General features: G+C 41.6%; 1 protein-coding gene and 1 pseudogene across 11 annotated transcripts in view; both read left to right on the top strand.

Annotated features, from left to right (window-relative positions):
* The first annotated feature begins 479 nt into the window (after positions 1-479).
* The window catches only part of PLEKHM3 (pleckstrin homology domain containing M3), a 208,203-nt gene continuing 185,389 nt past the window's right edge, over positions 480-23,293 (top strand). For 7 of the 11 annotated variants that reach the window (XM_045367599.3, XM_065525944.2, XM_065525943.2 and 4 more), the window contains exon 1: positions 480-619. The gene's annotated coding sequence lies outside the window, so the exon portion shown is untranslated. Of the gene's footprint in view, positions 620-3,537; positions 3,639-6,241; positions 6,461-23,293 lie in introns of all 11 variants that reach the window. The other 4 variants (XM_045367601.3, XM_074009908.1, XM_045367600.3 and 1 more) reach the window with 3 other exon arrangements.
* LOC123568122 (U6 spliceosomal RNA) lies at positions 7,194-7,292 on the top strand (annotated as a pseudogene).

The following is a 23,293-nucleotide window of genomic DNA, read 5'->3' as shown; positions in this document are numbered from 1 at the left end:
TCACCTCAAAACCACCCCTTTTCAACCTGCGTAGGAAAGGACGGTGAAAACGGATTTTCACTGCAGCCCCAAAACCGGAAATGAGAAGCAATCTCCAGGTTCTAATAGTCCCACTTTTGGAAATAACTTATTTCTTTGAGTAATTAATTCCCTTAGACAAGGAAGATGCTAAAAACCAGCCCGACCCTGACATGTTCTAAGTGACATTTTCCAATCGCAAACACCCATTTTGGCGTTGGGTGGAGCAGTGAGGAGGCTCCGCGACGCACGCCATTGCTTTCACAATGTGTACGAGAGGAACTGTACATAAGAAAGCAAAGAAATAAGAAGGCCTGGTGGGTGCGGTCAGGCCCGGCCGAGCCGCCCGGTCCCTCGGGCAGGAAAGACACGTCCTCGCAGCCTGGAACCTTGTGTGTCCGGCTCTGGCTGCCCGGGCCGCCGGCGGAAGCATTTCAGAGTGGAACCGCGAGAAGCCGCTTGTAAACAGAGCCGGGCCGGGATGGTCAGCGGCTGGGCTGGCTGTCACCGAGAGGCGGGCGGCGGGCTGCGGGAGCCAAGCCCCCGCCAGCAGCGGACTGCAGGCCCCGCAGGTGAAGGGAGAGTAGCAGCCGGCGCCCGGGTGAGCATCCGTCTGCTTCTGTGCTGCCTGGCCGGCCAGTTTGGGGGATGGGGTGGGGACGACAGCATTGTAAATATCTGAGCAGCTCCCGGGGTAGCGGTGATTTTGCTGTTTCTCCCATGCCCAGGTTTTTATTTCGTGCTGGAGATTGTACCACATTGCAATGGCTAATGGGTGACGGGAGATTACATGATGCATTGTCTGCTTGTTTTTGTGAATCAGGTATATAATAGGAGGAGAAAGTAGTTGAAATAGTACGTGATCTCGTTGAGTGCGTTATTAGTACCCCTGCTATCCCCTCCTGGGGATTATAAAACCAAACCCCAGCAGAGCTTTTAACCTACATCAGACTGGGGCTTCCAGAAAACGATTGTTCTTTCTGTCGACTCTGTCCGTTTTTAACGTATAGTAAATGACACCACATGACTGATGACAAGCATGGTTTGATCTTGTAGGAAAGAATTATTAAGCTAAAAAATCAAGAGAAGGAAATCTCACACCCATCCCTTAAATAAAAATAAGTTACTACTGAGATATATATTTGGATGACAAATTGAGGCTGGTCTGGATGTACACCTTGTAAAGCAAGACAAATTTGAATTTACCAGGTTAAGCTGAGATTGAGCCATGCTGTTGTAAACTTATTTAGAAGTTTATTTCTCTCCTTTTTTCTTCCTTGGAAGGGACCAGAGAGAAACAGCTGGATTTTTTTTCTTTGTATTTTAATTTAAGTAATCGTAGTGAGTTGTGATTTGTATTTATAAAGTCTTTTATTATAAAATACTACATGTAAATTATAATTGGCATACTTAAAATACAAGGCACTTTTTGTTTGACTGACTTCAAGAAAATGCCTTAACAAAAGCTGGGCTATATATATATATATAGTCTCTAAAAATGTCAATTGACATTTGTAACCTTGGTCACATAGTCTTTTAGACAGGAGATGAATATTAAGTTAAATTGCACCTACAATAGATAGATATACATAGAAGAAATGATACTAATTCCTGATGAGTTTTTCTTTACAGTGAATATTTTTACACTGTCATGGTTTATAGCAAAAACTATAAAGCCAGACTCCTTCAGTTTGAATTCTTGCTTGGTCACTTCCTAGTTGTGTAATCTTGGGCAGTTTACTTAGCTCTTCTGTTTCCTGATCTGTAGAATGGGAATAATAACAGTATTGACCTCATTAGGGTTTTTATTATTGTTATTTTATTTTATTTTATTTTGAGACAGGGTCTTACTCTGTCACTCAGGCTGGAGTACAGTGGCATCATCATGGCTCACTGCAGTCTCGATTTCCTGGACTCAAGCGATCCTCCCACCTCAGCCTCCCATGTGGCTGGAACCATAGCCACACGCCACCACAGCTGGCTAACTTTTGTACATTTGGTAGAGGCAGGGTTTTGCCATGTTGTCCAGGCTGGTCTTGAACTCCTGAGCTCAAGGCTTAGAACAGTACCTGGCATATAGTAATTGCTATATACATGTTTGTTAATAAATATATAAAATAAAAATATGCCAGTGTTGAAAATGGAATGGTGATTACCAGGGCCTGGAGGGAGGGAGGCAATGGAGGATTTGTTGTTTAGTGCTGCGGTCCCCAGCCTTTTAGGCACCAGGGACCAGAAGACCATTTTTCCACAGAGGGGGTGGCGTGGGGTCGGGGAGTAGAGGGAGGATAGTTTCGGGATGAAACTGTTCCACCTCAGATCATTAGGCATTAGATCCTCATAAGGAGTGTGCAACCTAGATCCCTCACATGCACAGTTCACAATAAGGTTTGCAAAAGAATCTAATGCTGCTGCCCATCTGTTAGGAGGCGGAGCTCAGACGGTAATGTGTGGCTGGTCCATTGCTCAGCTGCCGTGTCGCCCAGTTCCTAACAGGCCATGGACCAGTACTAGTCTGCAGGCATGGGGGTTGGGGACCCCTGGTTTAATGGGTATAGAGTTTCAGTTTTGCAAAATGAAAAGTTCTGGAAATTGGCTGCACAACAGTGTGAATGTACTTAACAATACTGAACTGTACACTTAAAAATGGTTAAGATGGGGCTGGGTATGATGGCTCAGGCCTGTAATTCCAGTGCTTTGGGAGGCTGAGGCAGGGGCATTGCTTGAACCCAAGAGTTGGAGGTTAAGTGAGGTATGATTACGCCACTGCACACCAGCCTGGGCAACAGAGAAGACCATGTCTTTAAAAAAAAAAAAAAAAAGGTTAATATGGTAAATTTCATATTATACGTATTTTACAACAGTTTAAAACTTTTAAATACCAGTGTTAGCAAACTTATGTTTTCAAAATTTTATTAGCATGCTGCAGTCCCATTCACAGTTAGTTGCCTTTGCCATTATGGAAATGCAGCTTCTGCAGTCATCAGTAAGATTCACTTTTTTAGTAGATTTGTGTCATTGAGATTTAATTATAAAGAACACAAACAAATGATAAGAAACAACACCTAAGACTCTGTGGCAGGCAGAATTCTAAAAATGCCTCTCTACTAAAATTGCTCTCTGTAATCTGTGAAACCTGTGCATATAATAAGATGCCACTTTCTTGATTATGTTATGTGGCACAGTTGAATTTAAAATGGTGCGATTTTCTGGGTGGGTCTAATCTAATCACAGGAGCCCATGAAAGTTGAGAGCTTTCTCTGTCTGGGAAATTGGAGAGACTTAAAGCAGGAGGACTCAACATGCTGTGTTGCGGCTTCGAAGGTGGAGGGGAACTGTTGAGAGGGAATTTGGGCAGCCTCGAGGAGTACTGGAGGCCTAAAGTTGGTGAAGGTGGCCCCAGCAACAACCAGCATAGAAAAAAATGGGGACCTCTGACATAGGCCACAATGACCTAGATTATGTCAACAATTCCAATAAGCTTATAACTGGATTATTTACCTGAGTTTCTATTAATAGATAAGAACCCAGCCTGGCCACTACCTTGATTTCAGCCTTGTGGGAGAGAATCTGAGCAGAAAACCCAGCCAAGCCCATCCAGGCTTCTGACCTTCAGAACTGTGAGAAAATAAATAGGTGTTTTAAGCTACTTAAGTTTGTAGAAATTTGTTATGCAACCATAGAAAACTAATACAGAAAGAAAAATTGAAACAATAGGAAAGTATCATTTTTTCCAAATCTCAAATTAACATAAATTTTCAAAACTCCTCCACACCAATTAGTGTGCAGCGCAGCAGACACTCGCAAATGCTAGGAGGGATGCACAATTGCTGTAACCTTTCCAAACAGCTCATTGCTGAATGTATGAAAAGCCTCAATGATGCTCCTACCTTTTGACCCACTTCTTAATTCCACTTCTAGAGTCCATCCAAAGGAATTTTTCAGAAATATTTTAAAAGTTAATGTTCAAAGATGCTCAATATAACTTTATTTAGAAAAAAACATGTGTAATAACCTGAATGCCCCAAAACAGGGGAACAAATTATGGTGTCATCAATAGATACAGTGTTATATAGACACTAAAAAGGATTTTTTTTTTAATTTTTATTTTTTTGAGACGGAGTTTCGCTGTGTCGCCCAGGCTGGAGTGCAGTGGCGCGATCTTGGCGCACTGCAAGCTCTGCCTCCCGGGTTCACGCCATTCTCCCGCCTCAGCCTCCCGAGTAGCTGGGACTACAGGCACCCGCCACCACGCCTGGCTAATTTTTTGTATTTTTAGTGGCGACGGGGTTTCACCATTCACAGGATGGTCTCGATCTCCTGACCTCGTGATCCACCTGCCTTGGCCTCCCAAAGTGCTGGGATTACAGGTGTGAGCCACCACACCCGGCCAAAAGGATTTCTTTCTTTCTTTTTTTTTTTTGAGACAGAGTCTCAGTCTGTCACCCAGGCTGGAGTGCAGTGGTGCAATCTTGGCTCACTGCAACCTCTGCCTCCCGGGTTCAAGTGATTCTCCTGCCTCAGCCTCCTAAGTAGCTGGGATTACAGGCGTGTGCCACCACACCCGGCTAATTTTTGTATTCTTTAGTAGAGACGGCGTTTCACCATGTTGGTCATGCTGGTCTTGAACTCCTGACCTTGTGATCCGCCCGCCTCGGCCTCCCAAAGTGTTGGGATTACAGGCATGAGCCACCACGCTCAGCCAAGGATTTCCTAATGAAGTTTAAAAGTGTGGAAAGGTGTTTGCTAGTTGTGGAAATGATTGCTAGTTGGGAAAAAATGCGTATCTATAGTAAGCTCTGAATTATGTTTAAAAAAACAAAATCTACGTAAGGGCTGAAAGGGCCACAACGGGGCAGTGCTTTTTTTCCAGTGGAGGGTGAATAGGCGTTGTTTATTTTGCCCTTTATTCTCTTCCATATTTTCAAAATGACAAGCAATGAACATGTAGTACTTATTTATAATCACAGAACTCAATAAACATTATTTTAAAAGCTGTTAAGTCTCTACATTGTGGGGAATACAATGACCATAAAACACTATACAGTCAAATACTGGAGATAATAAAACCCATAGATAAGTATGTGGCAGAAAGTGATTTTTTAAAGAAAACAAGATATAGAAAACATTATTATTGAAAAGATTGAAAATAAAGTTGGAAACTTATTTCTCAGTAGGGTAATAAGTGAAAGTTTCGTGGTAGAAGGATCACTGAATGTCACATAGAAATAATAGAAAAAGTAGGCACATAGCTGAATGTTCATTAAAAGTATTTTGTTTTCTTATAGATTGATGGATGTAGGTTTTGGGCTAAGGACTCAGGTTAATTATACTAGTGGAAAACAACTGTGAAGAATATGTAACCATTTACGGAAAAAAATGGTGCCTGATTAGGAAAACCAAGCTGGCCCTAGCCCAGTAATGTCTTCATTAAAAAACATCCAAGGCTAATATTTACTGAATATTTATGAGATACTTGACATACTCTATTACAGTTTAATCTTGTATATAGCCTTTGCTTAAGACTTGAAGTCGGCCGGGCGCGGTGGCTCAAGCCTGTAATCCCAGCACTTTGGGAGGCCGAGACGGGCGGATCACGAGGTCAGGAGATCGAGACCATCCTGGCTAACATGGTGAAACCCTGTCTCCACTAAAAAATACAAAAAACTAGCTGGGCAAGGTGGCGGGCACCTGTAATCCCAGCTACTCGGGAGGCTGAGGCAGGAGAATGGCATGAACCTGGGAGGCGGGAGCTTGCAGTGAGCTGAGATCCGGCCACTGCACTCCAGCCTGGGCGACAGAGCGAGACTCCGTCTCAAAAAAAAAAAAAAAAAAAGACTTGAAGTCATTCATTTACATATATAAAAAGTAGGCAGGTAGACAGGTACTAATTTAATTACTGGTTTCAAAAGACCTGACTTTAATGGGAACTTGGAGAAGGTTAGATTGGGCAGGTTTTTTAGGATTCTTTATCTCTAGACAGTTACCAGCAGCACCAAGCTACTGCTGCTGTTACTTTTATTTTCCCATTGTCATCCTATCCTATTTCACGTCACCCTGTCCCCCAACACCCCTAGAAAAGTACAGAGAGTGTCTGTGGCCCCATCAGTTGCTGGCCAAATGCTGATTTGCTTCAGCAAATGTTAAGCCCTTAAAAGAAAAAGTCTGCAGGGATATCTAGATAGCAAGGAGTTGCTTTTTTCTTCTTGCTTTCTCCTTTTAGAGTACATTTGGCATTTGATTCATAAGGAACTGAACTACATCCTAGCTTGGAGTTTCTGACGCAAGCCAATTAATTCAGAGAACTCAGTGCTGAGTGACAGTGTGATAAAAATGACCACCAGCAATAAATTCCATGCGTTATGTTTGCTCTGTTTCATTGGCTACTGTGGATCATTCCAGACATTGAAAAACATGCATAATTTGCCTTCGTGCTGACAAGGTAAAAGTTTTATTTGTTCCATAAGTAATTAATCTTGATGACAGTATGAGTTATGAGCAAAAGCCAAAGTCAAAATATGGAGGCCATTGCATTAAGATGGCAGGCATGCTGTTTTCATTAACATTTTGTTTGTTTTTCATACACTCATTAATTGTTCATTTGAGTTATGTGGTTCAAATAGAATCCCCCAATCATATGATATGCCACATTTGTGACCATGGTAGAGATTTATTTATCCAGTTCTCCTGCCTAGTGTAACCAGTTTATAATTCAGTACAAACTAAAGCTGTTCTATCTGGCATTATGCAGTTTACCTGTGAATACTTATATAACTGGGAGATTGTTAAATATCCACTTCACCTTGTATTCTGTAGGTGTGATTATATAAATGTTGATTTTTCAGTCACAGAACAAAAAACATGTGTTATAGGTTAGAAACATCAGATATATAACTAGCAGATTTTTTGTTCCAGGAAATTAGCTGAATGATCTCCTCCTACATGTTCTTGATCCACGTTTACCAGCACTATCACTTTTCCAGAACAGCTTCTCTTCCACCTTCAGGGATTCATTGATTTGTTGATTCAGCATGTAAGGATTGAGCACTTGTTTTGTGCCATGGCACAGTACTTGGAGGTAGGAATGAACAAGACAGGCACAGTCCATGCCTTCATGAAGTTTACAGTCTAGTGGGGGAGACCAACAGTAAACAAGCCATTTGAAAATAACTTGTGTGCTCACTTCGGCAGCACATACCTTAAAACTGGAACAACACAGAGATTAGCATGGCTTCTGTGCAGGGATGACATGCAAATCTGTGAAGAGCGCTTTCGGGTAATGTTAAGATGTGTATGGTTTATACCAATGGTAAAAAATTATAAAGTTAAAAAAAACTAGCTTGAGATGCATAATAGTGGAGGAAATCTGGGTGCTGTGGTAGCATATAAGAGGCCATTCAAAATGGACCTGGAGGTCAGGAGAGATGTGATTCCTCATCAAGGACCGGACAGCTGAATTACACTTAGCCAGATTGTTTGTGTGTGGGTGGGAGGTAAGGAGGGGACTGGTGATAAAGAAGATGAGGGTGATGGTGGTGGAAAACAGTGTTCCAGGCAGAGGAAACAAGATAGGTAAGAAAGCATGTGGAAAATTCCAGGTTTGGTTTTGTTTTCAGACAAGGTCTTATTCTATTGCCCAAGCTGGCGTGTAGTGGCGTGATCATAGCTCACTGCAGCCTCAAACTCCTGAGCCCAAGCGATCCTCCTACCTCAGCCTACTGCGTAGCTGGGACTGTAGGTTCACACCCCCATGCCTAGTTAACTTTTAAAAATTTTTTTGTAGAGATGGGGTCTCACTATGTTGCTCAGGATGGTCTTGAACCCCTAGCCTCCAGCAATCCTCCCATCTTGGCCTCCCAAAGTGCCGGGATTACAGGTGTGAGGCACCGCACCTGGTTCCAGTTTCTATAAATCTTTTTTTTTTTTTTTTGAGATGCAGTGGCACAATCACAGCTGAAAGTGCTGGGATTACGGGCATCAGCTACTGCTCCTGGCCTGTATAAATTCTTTATAGGTAGATATAGAGTGGGAGTGAGGTGGGAGTGGGTGTGGGGTGAGGGTAGGGATAGAGAGAGAGATTAAAGAGATAAGGCCAAGAAGGTAGGTGGCCATAAACTCTTTCAGGTAATGTTAAGATGTGTGTAGTTTATCCAAATGGCAATAGGTTTTAATTTTGGAAAGAACATTTTGGTTGCAGTGTGGTGAATGGATTAGAGGAGGGTAAGACTGAAGGGAAGAAGATTGGAAGGTGGTGATTGAATGAAGGCAGTGGAGACAGAGAAATGGGTAGATGTGGCCAATGCTGTAGATGAGAATTCATATGACTTGCTGATTTGGAGTGATTGCAGGTGAGGGAGCCAGAAGGATCAAGAATGATGTTTATCTTTTGGCGACAGAGGATATGTCCTTTACTCTATGGTGAATGCTGAGAGGAGGGACAGTTTTGAGAGAAGATGAGTTCAGTGTTGCATATGCAGGTCTAGAGCTTGAGAGTAATGTGTTTCTTTTTTTTTTTTTTCTTTTTGGGACAGAGTCTCGCTCTGTCGCCAGGCTGGAGTGCAGTGGCGTGATCTCGGCTCACTGCAACTTCCGCCTTCCAGGTTCAAGCAATTCTCCTGCCTCAGCCTTTCGAGTAGCTGGGACTACAGGCGCGTGCCACCACCCCCAGCTAATTTTTGTATTTTTGGTAGAGATGAGGTTTCACCATGTTGGCCAGGATCATCTCGATCTCTTGACCTCGTGATCCACCTGCCTCGGCCTCCCAAAGGGCTGGGATTACAGGCGTGAACCACTGTGCCTGGCCGGAGAGTAATATGTTTCTTGTCTGCCACGTAAATTGCAGCTGAAGCCACAGGATGAAGATCACTCAGGGAGGGCAGACGAGGAACCAGATAAGAGGGTTATGGGCAAAACGGGAATACCCACATGTACAATATGGGCATAGGAAGGGGAGCCCATAGAAGGTAGTGGGAGGAGCCTCCAGAGTTGGAGAAATATCAGGAGAGAGCATCCGTGAATTCATGAGAGAGTGCAAGGAGTGGGTGTTCAGTAGGTCAAATACTGCTGTGTGGTTAGGTCAGATGCTGAGTGAAAAGTCTTTAGGGTTTAGCAAAAAGAAAATCATTGGTGACCTTTTCCTGTGAAGTTTCAGCTGGGGCAGAATCAGACTGCTTCTTGAGGGGAGAATGAATGGGCAATGAGAAATGGAGTCAGAAAGTATAAAGAACAAGTTTCTTCAAGAAACTTACAAAAAAAAAAAAGAGAGGAAGGGGAAAATATCCTAGCTGTGGGGAAACTTGGGCGGCAAAGATGGGTTTTATTCGTTTTTTACTTTTTTGAGAAGAGATAATCCTTTTGAATTTTTATGCAACACTGCAACACTTGCGCCACTGAATCCGTCCTTTCCAAGACCACCAGAAAAGCTGATGCACAGCAACTCCTACTGCCTTGAAAATGCTGGAGGAACCTTGAGTAGATTAAAACCTTATTTCGAAGCTTCCTAAACCGAGTGCTGTCGCCACTCCCTCCACCAGTTCGTTGATTTATAATGGAGATCAAAGAGAATGTGGTGACCTTTTCGTTGGTATCAGACAACTGATGGGCATCCTGTACACTGCTTTGGAGTTCATAAAACACTACATTATGTTATTTGATTTGCACTCTGAAAAAGGTGAGAGAGGTATCCTTATTTGCCCTACATCACAGACAAATTACAGTTTGCCCCCTGCATCTGTGGGTTCCACATTTGCAGATTCAGCCAACCATGGATCAAAAATATTAGGAAAAAAAAATTCCACAAAGATCTAAAAGGCAAAACTTGAGTTTGCTAAATGCTGAATACCACATTGACTCCACCAGATGAGAGGATGTGTAGGCACTGTAATAGATATTGTAAGTAACCTAGAGATGACTTACAGGAGGATGTGCGTAGGTTATATGCAAATATTACACAATTTTCTATAAGGGACTTGAGCATCTGTGGATTTTAGTATCTGAGGGGGTCCTGGAACCAGTCCCCCATGGATACAGAGTAACTGAAATTCAGATTCAAGTCGCTTGTCCAGAATCAAACTTCTCATAATGATACATAGAAAGTTGAGGCCCAGATTGGCTAATTCCAAATATTGTGGTTCAAAAGTGGTTGCCCTACGCTGAAAGGTTAGCTATGGCCTCTGTATTTTCATGGTAGTATGGTAATATGAAACCAGGGCATATATATATATATATATATGTATTTTAAACAGGGTCTCACTCTGTCACCCAGGTTGGAGTACAGTGGCTCGATCTCGGCTCACTGCAATCTCTGCTTCCCAAGCTCCTGCAGTCCTCCCACCTCAGCCTCCTGAGTAGCTGGGACCACTGCCATACACCACCATGCCTGGCTAAGTTTTTGTATTTTGGATAGAGACAGGGTTTCACCCTGTTCCCCAGGCTGATCTCGAACTCCTGAGCTCAGGAAATCCACCTGCCACCGCCTCCCAAAGTGCTGGGATTATAGGTGTGAACCACCACACCCAGCCAGCATATCATCTTTTAGTAGATCATAGAAACAAGACAGAAGGTTGTGGGTCAATTTTGTTATTTTGTTTGAACCCCACATACATTGATATTTGCCTGTCCCCCCAAAAAAAGTCAAGTTAGTTTTAGAAGGAGGCAGTTTATTTATTTAATTAATTAATTTATTTATTTTGAGATGGAGTCTCTCCCTGTCCCCCAGGCTAGAGTGCAATGGCGTGATCTCGGCTCACTGCAACCTCTGCCTCATGGGTTCTAGAGATTCTCCTGCCTCAGCCTCCTGAGTAGCTGGGATTACAGGCACCCACCATCACAGCCAACTAATTTTTGTATTTTTAGTAGAGACGGGGTTTCTCCATTTTGGCCAGGCTAGTCTTGAACTCCTGACCTCAGGTGATCTGCCTGCCTTGGCCTCCCAAAGTGCTGGGATTACAGGCATGAGCCACTGTGCCTGGTCAGCAATTTATTTCAGTATGCCTTAATCATCAAAATATGTTTGAATTATTGATCGTAACATCTAATTTGAAATATTTCTTTTAATTCTTTTGACAGAAACATTTGTTTGCAGGTTGTTTTAAGCAAACATTTTTACAAGTGTTTCTATTTATTGGCTAAATGAAAAATGATGTCGCAGGGAAACACTAGTAAAAGGTTTGGGCAATTAGGACCATGTAAACATTTGCAGAAGCACTTGTTTCGCCTAAATGAAGTCACAGTTATTATACCCTTGCAAACATTCCAAGTAATGTGTCCAAGGTCACTAAGACAATTGAGGTTAGCTATTTAGAGAACAGCTTTTTACTGTGTTTGTTCAGGAACCTGTCTTCTACCATTCCCTTAGAGAACTTATAATAATAACATAGAAGTATTATAGAGGTGATTTTTTTTTTTAAATTAAGTATAAACTACTTCCCCAGGTGTAAATGTGATATTTAGCAATTAACTCTCTGGGTCATGGGATTAAGAAACATATTTGGAAATAAATAATATAGTTGCTGGCATTTGACACTAAAATTTGAAGCACCATGTTCATGTACTAAAATTTTAGCCATATCCCAGGGTAATTAATTTGCTCTGAATTGTCATATGGGGCTGTGTGTGTATCTTAGAGTCTTGTTTCTACTCACTGACCATATTTTCCTAGACAAGTAACTTCATCTTTTTAAATCTCAGTTTCCTTATCTGTAAAGTAGTAATAATAGCAGCTTTCTAATAGGGTGGTTGTGAGGATTTAACAAGATAATGCAGTAGAGGGCTTAACATATGTTAAGTAGTAAGTACTTTAGTAAGTATGCAATAAATATTAGCTATAACTTTTTAATCTTGGTCTTAGATTAGGGCTTATTAGGACTATATTTTGTTGTTAAACATTTTATCAAATACATCATTCAACCTTTAAAATGTGTCCATCCACATTGAAGGAGTCCTCTGCAGGACATGTTTAAAGAGTTTAGCATAGCCATAGCAGTGCCTGATTCAGCTATTTATTCCCAGCTATCATATGCCTATCATCCTGATGTCAGAGCAAAACAATCCAAGAAGTATGGATCAATCAGAGCTCCAGAATTCAACTCCAGAATGTTCACACATTGTTTGATAAAATCTATGCCATGCTAACGGTAATAGTCCCTAATAAAAGATATTCAGAAACTGTTTTAATGTAAACCCAGATTAGGGGAATGAAAACATAGTTCCTACTACTCTTTTTTTTTTTTTTTTTTTTTGAGATGGAGTCTTACTCTGTGGCCCAGGCCAGAGTGCAGTGGTGCAATCTTAGCCCACTGCAACCTCCGCCTCCCGGGTTCAAGTGATTCTCCTGCCTCAGCCTCCCGAGTAGCTAGGATTACAGACGCCTGCCACCAGGGCCAGCTAATTTTTGTATTTTTAGTAGAGACGGGGTTTCACCATGTTGACCAGGCTGGTCTCAAACACCTGACCTCAGGTGATCCGCCTGCCTCGTCCTCCCAAAGTACTGGGATTAAAGGCGTGAGCCACTGCACCTGGCCAGTTCCTACTCTTCTTATCCTTCATACCTTATACGGTTTTCTTCTGTCCTGTGTGATGGGCAGAGATTTTTCTGTCCTTCAATTTGTACATAGTTAAATGACAGAGACTCATTCTGTTATTTTGCCTTCTCTTGTGCTTATCTTTGAGGGTCAGAGACAGTGTTTTGTCTGCCTTTGCCAGCCTTGCTTGTTTCCTGACTAAATTAGTTAAGAGGCTGATTGGTAGCCAAGGTTGTTGTCACAGATTAAGTCCAAAAGGGAGGGAGAGGTCATAGATGCAGCCCATCACTGCTGAGTATGTCTGCCCTTTCAAACAAGAGGTGAGTCACCTTTTTGCTTAGATCTTACCATTGGTCTAGTACTCTTGGGATGCCAGTTAACAAAGACCTAGGCTTACTTTTTAGCAGGTTCGAGTTCAGCAGAGACAGAAAATAAATCAACTAATTACTTCTCTCATACATTTACTCTGAATGCCCATGGAAACTGGTTTTGTGAGTGTGTGCTAAGCCATAAGCTGGTTGTTTTTTTGAAGGTTAAAGTTGTAAGTATTCTCCCTTCTGCTGGTGAGCTGCAGTGACCAAAAGAGTTAAAGTCAACAGGAAGTGAGGGAATTATTCATTTGCCATGACATCCTCACCACCCAGCAAAGGCCTTCTATTGGACAAGAATGTGTCTGTGGGTCAGAACGACTTGAACAGCTTGTGAAGAAGGCCTTTGCATGCTTGCCTTCCGCGTGTGGTTAGTTCACATAGTGCTCACTCTTTAGTGGAACCTTTGAGGTTGTTATTGTAGGCTGACAGCTTCATGCCAGAAGCAGCATGATTTCTTTTGTTTTGTTTTTTTTTTTCTTTTTGAGACAGAGTCTTGCTCTGTTGCCCAGGCTGGAGTGCAGTGGCATGATCTCGGCTCACCACAACTTCCGCCTCCCGGGTTCAAGCAATTCTCCTGCCTCAGCCTCCTCAGTAACTGGGACTACAGGTGCATGCCACCATGCCCAGCTAATTTTTGTACTTTTAGTAGAGATGGGGTTTCGTTATGTTGGCCAGGCTGGTCTGGAACTCCTGACCTCTTGATCCGCCTGCCTTGGCCTCCCAAAGTGCTGGGATTATAGGCATGAGCCACCATGCCTGGCCTGCAGCATGATTTCTGGAGCAGGTATGATTGGTTTTGTTGTATGTTTTTGTTTCCTTTGTTTCTGATTTCTTTCGACTAAAGTAATCTCTGTATATCTATCATTGTCATTTAATTGTGTTCTGTTACTTGTAAGAATCTTTATTGTCCCTTAGTTAGTAATGATTCCTTATTTGTGCTTATATAACACGTTTTGTATACTTCTGTTGAAGTGCTTTTTATACTTGGTTTTGTGTCTCACTCTCCACTAGCTATTTAGCTCTTCAAGAGCAGGAGCTGTGTTTTGTGTCTCTAATATCTCACATAGTGTTTGGGTACTTGGTCTGTCCTCTATAAATGCTTGTTGAGGATAAATGGTTATGTGGTTAGAAATCAGCTAACTAATAGGAATAGTCATTGTTTTAGAGTTAATAAAGAACTTTCACATGTTTGTCCATATTGTGCTTCTCTGCTTTCTCAGGTAGAAGGCAGCAAGCATTGGCAGGACTTCCATTTTGCAGATAAGAAGGGCACAGAAGCCCTGAGTCAGCCTGACTTGCTGGATGTCAGTTAGCTTAGAAGGCAGTGTGGGGACATGACCCTTTCCTGGTGTTATAAATTTATGTTCTTCCTATTGCCACACTTCTCTCACACTGAACAAACTCAATACGTAGTCTGAGTAGCTCAGGGGTTGGATTCAGCCTACTCACTCCTTGTTTATGGTCCTTCTACCAACATCAGGGCCCCTGTGTGATTTAAGGTGATTTAAAATGTAATTGAACTTGGGTGGCCCAAAGGACTCAGTAATTAGACAAGAATTTGAGGAACTTCGTTTTCTTCTCTTCGGGAACACAATTGACAATAAATGAATCATCTTGGGTTCTCTTTCATCATCTTTAAAATAGTGCCAGTACTTTACTCACCTCTCTTTTTTGAGATTACTACAAGTGTTTATTAAGAAGTTATTAAGAAGGCCAGTTGCGGTGGCTCACCCCTGTAATCCCGGCACTTTGGGAGGCCGAGGTGGGTGGATCACCTGAGGTCAGGAATTCGAGACCAGCCTGGCCAAAATGATGAAACCCTGTCTCTACTAAAAATACAAAAAATTAGCCAGGCGTGGTGGTGGCCACCTGTAATGCCAGTTACTCGGGAGGCTGAGCAGGACAATCACTTGAACCTAGGAGGCGGAGGTTGTGGTAAGCCGAGATCACACCATTGCACTCCAGCCTGGGCAACAAGAGTGAAACTGTCTCAAAAAAAAAAAGAAAAAAAAAGAAAAATGAAGTTTATCAAGCACTTAAAAATTTTTTTTTCATTTCCGTAAGTTTGTGGGGAACAGGTGATATTTAGTTACTAAGTTCTTTAGTGGTGACTTGTGAGATTTTGGTGCACCCATCCCCCAGGCAGTATACACTGAACCGGATTTGTAGTCTTTTATTCCTCACCCCCTCCCCACCCTTTCCCCCTAAGTCCCCAAAGTCTATTTTCTCATTCTTATGCCTTTGACTCCGCATAGCTTAGCTCCCATTTATGAGTGAGAACATGTGATGTTTGGTTTTTCATTCCTGAATTACTTCACTTAGAGTAGTAGACTCCAAACCCCTCCAGGTTGCTGCAAATGCCATTGTTTCCTTTTTATGGCTGAGTAGTAGTCCATCATATACATATATTTATATCTATATGTATCTATATATATAGATTATATATATAGATATCTCACAGTTTCTTTCTATTCGTTGATTGATGGGCATTTGGGTTGGCTCCACATTTTTGCAGCTGCAAATTGTGCTACGATAAACATGCATGTGCAAGTGTGTTTTTCGTATAATGACGTCTTTTCCTCTGGGTAGATACCCAGTAGTGGGATTGCTGGGTCAGATTGTAGTTCTACTTTTAGTTCTTAAAGGAATCTCCCACTGTTTTCCATGGTGGTTGTACTAGCTTACATTCCCACCAGCAGTGTAGAAGTGTTCCCTTTTCACTACATCCACGCCAACATCTATTTTTTTTTTTATTTTTTGATTATGGCCATTCTTGGCAGGAGTAAGGTGTTATCACATTATGGTTTTGATTTGCATTTCCCTGATCATTAGTGATGTTGAGCATTTTTTCATATGTGTGTTGGCCATTTGTTATCAAGCACTTTATAAGCTTTATTCTAAACCATGCATGTGAAAAATGATTATTTTCTGTAAAAACCAAGTGATTTTTTCCTGAGATTACCTCAGTTTTAGGAGGTTTGTGAGATAATTAGATAAACACAGTCCTGTATTGAATTTAGAAACACAACCTCTATTACGCAGGCTCAAGTAGAAGATTCTAAATAGTTATATAAACTGATGACATCTTTAAGTCTATTTCCCCAGCCCTTTTTGGGTATCTTGCATATTTGGTCTCACTGTACTTCTTTGTTGTTACATTCACTGTTGCAGTCAGCCACACTAGCTGGCTTGGCTCTGATGGTACCTACTTGTACCTCACCAGTTACTCCTGTTGCAGTTGGAGGCTGATATGGTTTTTATCATGGAAGTTTTTGCCTTCTTCCTCTCAGTCCCAAGATAAAGCTAATTCAAGTGGTTCCTTTGTTTTCTAGTCAATGTTCTCTGCCATGGAGGCAAAGGGAGATGGAAAACATCAAGTCTGCATTTGTAGACATTTCATAACTGAAGTTTGTGTCCTCCTGCTTTGTTTCTAAGAGCAGGACATACTGGATCTCTGGTGGTTTTTATGAAAATGGGCTTCCCAGCCAGAAGCTTTGGCTTTCCAATTTGACATAAAGGTGCAGTAACACTGCTGCCTTCAGTCGCAAAGCAATCTGAGATTTAAAGTGCCATGCTTATATTTAGTTAGGTTTCTGAGGCAGCAAATGTCTCAATGATTTTGCAGGTGGCAAACAATAAACATGTGCAGAGATGTGCTGAAAAATGCTTTAAGTGGATTGTTGGGGCTATTTCAAAGGGAACATCTCATCACTGGTGTTGTAAAGAGCTTGAGCTCTAAGTTGTTGGAAAATGAACCCAGCCAAGTTGCTGATATTGTAGTGGTTCACAGGACAATTCCTAAGTAATGCAAAGGTGCTTTGGTTTCTATAAAAGGTCTGAGTGAGGTTTTTGCTACCTGATCTTTGCCATGTTATTTTTAAGCCCAGGTTTTAATAGCTAGGAAGCCTTTTCTACCAAGAAAAAAATGTAAAAGTTTGAGTTCAACATAACGTTTTGGAAAGTATGTCAAATTTTACTGAAACGAGCCTATAAGGAATTCAAATATAATTTTGCCAGGAAACTAGAGTGGTATATATACTTACAGATGTTAGTGGCTTAAAAATATACTGTTTATTCAGTTATTCATTCAACAAATGCTTACTGAGTACCCGCTGTGTACTAACCACAATTCTGTACCCAATGAGAGTTATACAAATGGAAGAGGGCAGAATTGCTGCTTTCAGGTTCCTCTAAGTCCAGTAGGTAGTCGTGTTACTTGATATCAGGCAGTTTACTTGATATAATTGAGCTTCCTCATTTGTAAAATGAGGGTGATAGTACTCACATTATACATTTTGGGGCTTAGAGATATGAAATACCAAACAACATACCTGGCACAAAATAGGCTTTTGATAACTTGTAACTATTGTCATCATTGTCATTTGAGAGGGAACATGCAGCATGCAGTATATGTTATGGGGGAGGTACCAAAGATATTCTGTGGCAGTTTAAAGAAAGAACAGACCATTTTGGATCAGGGACCCAAAAAAGCTTGCGGAAGTGGTGGCATTTGAGCTGGGCCTTGAAGAATAGAATTTCAGTAGGTTGAGGTGGGAAGAGGGTATTTCAGAGATAACTGTAAACCTTTCCTGAAATAACTGGAAAAGCATAACATTTGAGCAATAGCGTTCAGTTTGGAGGTAAAGAGTGTGTGAATTGAAGTAGAAAGTTGGAATGGCAAACTAGCCCAAGATTGTGAAAGGCCTAGAATGTCAGGTTAAAGAGTTGAACCTTATTGCCAATGGGAGCTTCATCGAAGGGTTTCCCTGGTGCCCAGCACAGTGTCCAGCCCATAGTAGGCACTCAGCAAATACTTATTGAATAAATAAATGAGTATAATTTTAGACAAATGGAGCTTAGTAAGCCAGGTGGAAATGTCTTACAAATAGCTGGGAACATAGGACCAGAATTCAATTCTGAGATTGAGACTGAAGGTGGAAATTTGAACAGCATGCATGTAGAAGAAGTTATTGGAGTTACACATGTGGATAAATTGATTTAAGGAGAACATCATGTAGCTCTAGCCAGAGAAGAAACTCAGACAACGCCCCCATTTGATGAGACCAGGAAGGGAAGGAAGAAGATGGAGACTAAGTGGGTAGAAATGAGAAGAAAACTTCGGTGAATGTAGTACCCTGGGAAGAAACTTAAGAAGGGACTGGTTAACAGCACAAGGAGGTTAAGGACTTTGGAAAACACTAATGGCTGTGTAACAAGGAGGTCCCTTGGTAGCTATAGAAGAGAAGTTCAATTGAGTGGGGTCTTGTGTCAGGTTGTAAGGTATAAGATGTAAGTAGGCACAGCACTCCCTGGGACATTTCTTTTTGTCTTTTTTTTTTTTTTGGCAAGATTAGTATTTACTGGTATTTGATTTTTTTGGCGCATACATTTAAACAAACAGTGTACCCAAACTGTATATATAGTTTTTGATTCCAATTAAATATTGGACAAAAGTACACTTACCTATTGATTTACTTTGACTGAGTTATGAGATCATGACTGATTTTTATTTCCTTTTCCATGTCTGTCACTATTTTCCAGAGTTTCTACAAGTATTTATTACTTTTAGAACTGGAAAAAAATTATATAGATTATTTTCATTTTATTTATTTATTTATTTTGAGACAGGGTCTCACTCTGTCACCCAGGCTGGCACATAGTAGTTCAATCACAGCTTACTGCAACCTTGAACTCCTGGGCTCAAGGGATCCTCTTGCCTTAGCCCCCTGAGTAGCTGGGACTACAGGCACATGCCACCACACCTGACTAATTTTTAATTTTTTTTTTTTTTTTTTTTTTTTGAGATAGAGTCTCACTCTATTACCCAAGCTGGAGTGCAGTGGCTCAGTCTTGGCTCACTGCAGGCTCTGCTTCCCGGGTTCACGCCATTCTCCTGCCTCAGCCTCCCGAGTAGCTAAGACTACAGGTACCTGCCGCCACGCCCGGCTAGTTTTTTCTGTTTTTAGTAGAGACGGGGTTTCACCATGTTAGCCAGGATGGTCTCGATCTCCTGGCCTCGTGATCTGCCCACCTCGGCCTCCCAAAGTGCTGGGATTACAGGCATAAGCCACCGCACCCAGCCTATTTTTAATTTTTTGTTTGTAGAGAAAGGGTCTCACTGTGTTACCTAGGCTGGTCTTGAACTCCTGGCCTCAAGTTATCCTCCTGCCTCAGCCTCCCAAAATGCTGGGATTACTGGTGTGAGCTACCACCTCCAGCCCAAATTATTTTTTTAATGGTATGCTCTTTATGTATTGTGGCAATAGTCTTCTCTTTCATTTAAACTTAGATATAATGTAGCCATTTAATGTTTGCTCCAAACCTATGAAAATGGGATTCCATCTGTGTTTCTAGCTGTCTGTTTCATCTGACAGCCTTCTGAGCTCTTTTTATGAGGTCCACCCTGGCACCATTTCCTTTTCTGCTGCTTGTGGCATGCCTGTGCTCCATCCACATCCTTACATCACCATGTAGCCTTGTGGTCCAGAAAGGCCATATTACTAGGGGCAGATCCTCTGGTGGTGTATCCTTCACATTATGTAACTCTTAAAAAATTCTCAGTCAGCCACAACCTTAAACCAAAGTGAAGACCAGGTGAGCACCCTCAATGTGGACCATCCTTGTAATCACCTTTGGCTCTTGTTTTTGCAAATTGATGGACAGACATAAGTTGTCCTAGGTATCTTTGCCATTGCAATTTTCTTCCCAGTCCAGCTGCTTCTAAAATAATATGGCCCTCATAATATTCTGAGTCACTTAGCTAAGAAGGAGGAAGTCAGTGCTTTTACCATCCAGCTCAGGAGGACACGGCATCTCTGTGTGAGTCAGGGTAGAATTATTACTCATAAGTGCTTCTGTCTCTGTGTGGGAGAACTACTGTATTCATCCTGTTAATTAGCCTTGCATAACGATCATGTAAACAACAGATTTCTTAGTTAGAAAATAGCAATACACTGATTCGTTTTGACGCATGCATAGGATTCTTTGGGTTGAGCTCTTTTATTTCCTCAATTTCTCAATCTATTAAATAGGGGAAATACCGCTTCTTACAGAAAGGGCATTCTATACAAATATAAGATAAAATGTCTATAGGTCACTGAGTTTGGCTGAAAGGCAGTGTATTATAAATAGTTCGTTGCTGACTTTGCCTTTGTTGGACTGACAGACCTTTGTTGGACTTCCAGGGAGAGATGAGGAACACGTGATTGTTGAATGGGTGAGGTCCGGTGGAGTGCTCCATAATTATGTAGCAGTTTACATTTGTAAAGGCATGTTGGAGCAGCTACCTAGTGAATGATCCACACGCAAAGCAATTTGATATTAGCAACTCTGTGGGGTACAGGTAGCTGAGTAAGGCATGCAGAGGTTAAATGGTTTGCTAGAGGCCACCCAGCAAGTGAATGGTTGAGCCAGATTTAGAACACAGTTCTAATTAGCTCCTGATTTCCAATTTTGTACTGAGGCAAACCACACTGCCCCCACATACTGATCTTATTCCCTTCACTTTGTCAGATGAAGGTCCCCTTTATATTTTGACCTATCTGAATGTATTATTATATTTTGATTAATTTCAAAACCAAATGAGGCAAGCTAGTAAGAACTACTCAATTATAGAAATTAAACTTGACATCAGACTCTTGTACTGTAGTGAATTTGAGAGCTATAGAGCTCAGGAAAAAGATGAAATTCCAAAGAGTAAGGTTGGAAGACAGAGCCTAAAAGAATGAAGACAGAGAGTATATAGGAGGATAAGTAAGAAGGGCATGGTGTCTGCAGTCAAGTAGCTCAGAGTTTAGAGTAGGATCTAGAGAGATTGGCTGATCATTTCAGTACAATGTGGCAAACCCAGGGTGCTATGAGAACCTGAGCAATTAGGAAAAGCTCCCCAGCTTGGACAAAAGCATGGAGGAGTAAAATAACAAGGTGGGTGGTGTGAGGCCTCTGAGCCCAAGCTAAGCCATCATATCCCCAGCGACCTGCACGTGTACATACAGATGGCCTGAAGCAACTGAAGATCCACAGAAGTGAAAATAGCTTAACTGATGACATTCCACCATTGTGATTTGTTTCTGCCCCACCTTAACTGATCAATGTACTTTGTAATCTCCCCCACCCTTAAGAAGGTTCTTTATAATCTCCCCCACCCTTAAGAAGTTTCTTTGTAATTCTCCCCACTCTTGAGAATATACTTTGTGAGATCCACCCCCTGTCCCCAAAACATTGCTCTTAACTCTACCACCTATCCCAAAACCTGTAAGAACTCATGATAATCCCACCACTTTTGCTGACTCCTTTTTCGGGCTCAGCCCACCTGCACCCAGGTGAAATAAACAGCCATGTTGCTCACACAAAGCCAGTTTGGTGATCTCTTCACATGGACACGTGAAACAGGTGGGTGTTGGTGAAGAACTTTAACTTGGAGAAGTGGATAGGTCATGAGGCGCTATCTCTTATGCAACACAACAGCAACACATTTGTTCAACACGTGTCTAGTACGTGTGTGTGTGTGTGCATGCGCTCCGAACGCTATTCCATGTATTGAGGGTACATTAGTGAACACAATGAACACAAATTCCTGGACTCGTAGAGCTTGTATTTTAGTGGAGAGAAATACTAAATGTTAAATAAGTCAATTAAATGGTATCTTCGAAGATGGTAAATGCTTAAGGAAAAAGGATACCTCAAGACAGGTGATCAAGGTTAACGTGAACAGTAGTAAGTCATGTTCATAGTATATATCCTTAATATTATATGATGAGAATGGTACTTCAAAAACATATAGCCCTGGGTTAGTGATGAGAAAAACATCAAACAAATCCAAAATGAGGGACATTCTATGAAATGCCTGACTAGTACTCCTCAAAACTGTCAAAGACATCAAAAAAAGGTAAAGTCTGAGACACTATCATAGCCAAGACAAGGCCCAAGAAACATGACAACTAAATGTCATGTGGTATCTTGTATAGGATCCTGGAATAGATAGAGGACGTTAGGGAAATTTGAAGAATTTTGAAGAAAGTATAACTTAAGTTAATAATGATGTAACAATATTGGTTCATTAATTGTGAAAAATGTATCATACTAATGTAAGATATTACATAGAGGAAACTGAGCATGGGGTATATAGAAACTGAGTGTATTATCTTTGTAATAATTCTATAGATATAAAACTGTTGACCGGGAGTGGTGGCTCATCCCTGTAATCCTAGCACTTTGGGAGGCCAAGGCGGGCAGATCACCAGAGTTCAAGAGTTCGAGACCAGCCTGGCAACATGGGGAAACCCCGTCGCTACTAAAAATAAAAAAATTAGCCAGGCATGATGGCGGACGCCTATGATCCCTACTACTCAGGAGGCCGAGGCAGGAGAATTGCTTGAACGCGGTGGGCTAGAGGTTGCAGTGAGCTGAGATTGTGCCACTTCACTCTAGCTTGGGTGAAAGAGCAAAACTCCGTCTCAAAACAAAAACAGAAACAAACAAAACTGTTTTAAAATGAAAAGTTTATTTAAACAAAAGCAGAGTAAGGGAGATCAAGAGTCTAGGGCAGAGAAGAGCATTATGATTTTAAAGAGGGTGGTCAGGGAGGGTCATATGAACAGTTAGCTAAGGAGAGAGTTGTCCATGTTGGGGTGTCTGGGGGAACAGCAAATGCAAAGGCCCTGAGGTGAAAACTTGCCTGCATGTTTAAGAACATCCTCTTCCCTTCTTTGGGCCTCAGTGGCTTCTTCTATGAAATACTAAGGTTGAAAAGATAATCCCAAAGGCCAGTTTCCTTGTCTAACAGTCTATGGCTTTAGACCATGTGGGTTAGAAGTATTCCACCAACCAGCATGGCCAACAATGGTTATATACATTCTTTTTTTTTTTTCTTTGAGACAGGGTCTCGCTCTGTTGCCCAGGCTGGAGTGCAATTGTGCGATCTCAGCTCGCTGCAACCTCCGACTCTCTGGTTCAAATGATCCTCCCACCTCAGCCTCCTGAGTAGCTGGGACTACAGGTGCACACCACCATGACTGGCTCATTTTTGTATTTTTAGTAGAGATGAGGTTTCACCATGTTGGCCAGGCTGGTCTCAAACTCTTGGTGGATCAAGTGATCTGCCTGTCTCCCAGAGTGCTGGGATTACAGGCATGAGCCACTGCACCTGGCCTGTTATATACTTCTAACCAGCCTGCAAATACCAAGCCAGAAGCATAAAAAATAATATATCTAGATAGTTCGATAAATCAAAAAAAAGAGAAAGAAACAATTACTTTGAAGGTTATTTACACTTTCTCTGTCATGAGTAAAGACTGAATTTGAAACATTGGATGAGAAAAGGAATATCAGTAATCTTCAGTGAACAACTTAATACTCTGAACCTTGGAGCCTCTTATACATTGG

The sequence above is a fragment of the Macaca fascicularis genome, chromosome 12, assembly GCF_037993035.2.
Source record: "Macaca fascicularis isolate 582-1 chromosome 12, T2T-MFA8v1.1".
Taxonomy (NCBI): domain Eukaryota; kingdom Metazoa; phylum Chordata; class Mammalia; order Primates; family Cercopithecidae; genus Macaca; species Macaca fascicularis.
This window is presented reverse-complemented; position numbering and strand designations above follow the sequence as displayed.